Source organism: Lycium barbarum, chromosome 5 (assembly GCF_019175385.1).
Source record: "Lycium barbarum isolate Lr01 chromosome 5, ASM1917538v2, whole genome shotgun sequence".
Classification (NCBI taxonomy): Eukaryota; Viridiplantae; Streptophyta; class Magnoliopsida; order Solanales; family Solanaceae; genus Lycium; species Lycium barbarum.
This window is the reverse complement of record NC_083341.1, coordinates 124,312,598-124,316,736: the sequence shown is the minus strand read 5'-3', so window position 1 is coordinate 124,316,736 and position 4,139 is coordinate 124,312,598. Positions and strand designations below refer to the sequence as shown.

The 4,139-nt window shown below is 40.9% G+C and overlaps 1 non-coding gene across 1 annotated transcript; it reads left to right on the top strand.

Moving 5' to 3' along the window:
- Nucleotides 1-2,999: 2,999 nt before the first annotated feature.
- LOC132643061 (small nucleolar RNA R71) lies at nt 3,000-3,106 on the top strand. The gene has a single exon (XR_009583514.1). It is a non-coding gene; the product is annotated as a small nucleolar RNA R71 (small nucleolar RNA).
- Nucleotides 3,107-4,139: the final 1,033 nt, after the last annotated feature.

Sequence of the window (4,139 nt, the reverse complement as noted above, 5' to 3'; positions counted from 1 at the left end):
CACATCGATTTTGGCTTGATCAACCTTAATCCCTCTTTCGGAAATCTTATGGCCAAGGATAATTCCCTTCTTTACCACAAAATGACACTTTTCCCAGTTGAGAACGAGGTTTGTCTCCTCACACCTTTGTAGCACCCGATCAAGATGGTCTAAACATTCATCAAATGAATCTCCCACAACAGAGAAGTCATCCATGAAGACTTCAAGAAAGTTTTCAATCATGTCAGAGAATATGGACATCATGCATCATTGGAAAGTAGGTGGGGCATAGCAAAGACCAAATGGCATTCGGCTGAAAGCGAATGTCCGAAAGGGACAAGTGAAAATAGTCTTTTCTTGGTCTTTCAATGCAATGTTGATTTGGTTGTAACCTGAGTACCCATCCAAGAAATAATAATAAGACCTTCCAACTAGCCGATCAAGAATTTGATCAATAAAAGGCATTGGGAAATGATCCTTGCAAGATGCAGTGGTCAGCTTTTTGTAGTCCATACACACTCTCCAACCGACGACAGTTCTTGTAGGAATCAACTCATTTTTAGAATTAGGGACAACAGTGATGCCCCCTTTCTTTGGCACACATTGGACTGGACTTACCATGGACTGTTGGCAATCGGTTAAACCACCCAGCATCTAGCCACTTAATAATCTCTTTCTTTACCACTTCTTGCATCGGTGGATTCAATCTTCTCTGATGCTCAATACTTGGTGAACTTTCCTCTTCCAACTGAATTCGGTGCTCACAAATTTCGGAGGGAATCCCCTGGATGTCTGCAATAGTCCAACCCAAAGCTCTCAAATGTTTCCTCAAAACTGCGATGAGTCTATGAGTTTGGCCCTCATTCAGAAGTGATGACACAATAACTGGGAGAGTGACATTTGCTCCAAGAAACTCATATCTAAGATGGGATGGAAGTTGCTTGAGCTCCAACTTCGGTGGCTCAATAATTGACGGTTTTGCTGGAGGAGTTGTTCGCTTCTCTAAATCAAGAGATAATTTCTTGGGCCCATAAGAGTAAGACCCCGGACCGGTGAGTGAATTCACCGTCTCAATATATCCCTCCATTTCTTCTGCATCAAAATTGACCATGATGGCCGATATTGCCTCACCCAAGCATTCTTCCTCCATCTTGAATTCTACCGCTTCATCCACCACATCAAAAGAATTAATGACTGAAATACTTTGATAAAGACTAGGCAATTTCATACCCTTGTTGGCGTGAAAAGTCACCTCCTCATCGTTAACCCAGAACTTGATTTCATTCTTTTCTGAATCCATAAGAGCCTTCGCTATAGCAACGAAAGGTCTCCCCAGAATAATAGGAATTTCTTGATCAACAGCACAGTCAAGAATCATGAAATCTGCCGGCAGTAGGAATTTCCCAATTTGAACAAGCACATCATCAACTACCCCAACTGGCCTTTTTATCGACCTGTCAGCCATCTGCAACCTTATGGTAGTGGGTTTTGGTATCCTTAATCGTGATCTCTTAAAAATCTCAAGGGGCATAAGATTTATGCTAGCCCCGTTATCACAAAACGCCTTGGTAAAATCCTGCTGCCTTATGGTGCATGGAATGGTGAATGCTCCAGGATCTTCCCTTTTTTGCACTGTGGTCTCGGAAATAATTGCACTAACGCGATGAGTGATACCCACAGTGTCGTGTTTCAATGGCTTCTTCTTCTTTGGTAAGAGATCCTGTAAATACTTAGCAAACCCAGGCATTTCTTGGACAGCGTCCATGAAAGGAATGTTCATCGTCAATTGCTTGAGTTGATCATAAAATCGAAAACACTTGTCATCTTCTGTTTTCCTCACTAGCCTTTGAGAAAAAGGCGGTGAAGATTTGAACATTTGAGTTAAAGGACGTAGAGCGCCATAAAGTTTTGCCTTCCTCTTTTCATGTTTTTCTCCTTGTGCCTTGAGATTATCAAGATTTTGCTCCTCTTCAGCTATAATAGGGACTTCATCCTCTGTTTCTTCTTCCACAATAACATCAAATACATCAGGTTGTGCCTCTTCTTCAACAATTGGCTCAAGATCAATCACCTGTTTATCAGCACCTTGAAGTATTTTTCCACTTCGGGTGCTAATAGTAGCTACATGCTCCACAGATTTTACCCCACTACCTTTCCGATTTGGAACTGTATCACTTGGTAGTTGTCCATGTTGAGGAGTATGCACTTCTCTGGAAGGGTCTCTGAATTGCGATTCAAGCTTCTGAATGGCAGCTGAATGAGATAGTTGAACCTGAGACATTCCCTTTATTGTACTTTCAGTTCTGTCCTGATTCATTAGCATTTTCTTCATCATACTTTTCAGCTCCGAAGAATCATTAGCAGCATTGCTAGTAGAGTTGCTAGCTGAATTGTCTCTCCACTGTTGGGAACTTGATGCTTGCCCCCTTGGTGGAATGTAAGGGTTAGAGCTCTTGTTTCCATAATTTTTGTTATTGTAATTCCCTTGATTTGGATTTCCCTGATCATTTCTGCTATAATTGTTCCCTTACAATTGGTGTTGAGGCTTTTGTCATGGGTGATGGCCCGAACCTTGATAATTTTGCCTTTGATAACCCCCTTAGAAGTTGTTGACATAATTATCATCTTCATAATGTTATTGCACATCTTGGTACATCCCCTCAGGGACTTGATACATCGCCTGGGGATGAGGTGGTAACTCCTCAACAACATTTACCCCTTGTGCATCCTTTTCTGCCAATTTCTTTGATAATAGATCCACCGTGGTTTGAAATTGTGCAAAGGCATGATCTCTCTTGTGGTTTTCTTTTGCAACAGCAGCTAGTGATGGACTACCATAAGAGAGACTCTCACTATCAGTTGAATGCCAAGCTTGATTGTGGGTGGTGAGTTTATCAAGCAAACGGGTGATGTTGATAAATGACTTGTTCGTGAAGCATCCTCCCGCGACAGTATTGACAGCAATCTGATTCATTGTATCTAAGCCCTTGTAGAATTTCTCGGTGAGAATAGCATCCGGAAACCCATGAGTTGGAGATTGAGCTAGATAGTACTTGAACCGCTCCCATGCCGAATATAATTGTTCCCCCGGGAGCTGTTTGAACTCAAAGATCTTATCTCGAAGTTCAGCCTTTTTGCTCGGTGGGAAACACTTCTTCAGAAATGTATTGGCTAGCTCACTCCAGGTATGAATAGAATTGCTGGGAAGCTTTTCATACCATTCCCTTGCTTGGCCAGCCAAGGAATATTTGAAGACCCGTAACCGACGTGTATCAGCAGAAACAACACCTTGAGATTGTTGAGCACATACGTGCAGGAAGTTCTTCAAATGTCGGAGTGGACAGTCCTCTGAAGAATTTCGGAAATAACCTTCAAGTTTCAGCAGTTGATAGATAGAACTATCAATTTTGAAAGTAACATTTCCAGTCCTAGGAGGGACCACAACAGAAGCATAATCAGCTTCATTGATGAATTCCGCAAACATATTCTCATCATTCTCCTCTTCTTATACAGGTGGGTTCACTTGGAGCCCACCTTGGTTTCCTTGATTTCGATTATGCCTTCCTGCCATGTTCACTTGGTTCACCAAAACAGAAAACAAGGTGTGATGGAATAGAAAAAGTTTTAAAGAAATGTACACAACAATCAGTAATTTTAAAACCGTATTCTCTGGCAACGGCGCCAAAATTTGATACGCTCAAATTACACTTATGAGTGGCGTAAAGCGGTCGTTGTCAAATATAATAACCCAAAAAAGGTTAGGGTCGAATCCCATGGGGAATATGGAGAGAAAAGGGTACTAATTGTATGTGATACTAGTCTTTAAAGGCTTTAATCCTATTCCGAATAGTTTGAAATATTTGTTGTGTAATGTAATTGAATACTTTGACTTGAATTGTACTTAATGCGAGAGAGAGACTAAGGTTGTGTTCCCACTTTGATTAGATATTATGCTTCATGTTTCGATGTGATATACTTCTAATGGTTGTTCTAAGAGTATGCACTTGATCTCTTAAGGACTTCCTAATGTTTCTGAATAGTTATTCCGTATTTTCTCTTTATGATTTTTCCAAATGTGAAAGAGTTGAATTCGAAGAGCGACCAATAATGCCAATTAGACTTGTTCTTATCCCTAAGTTAGTCTATTAAACGAGGGTTAA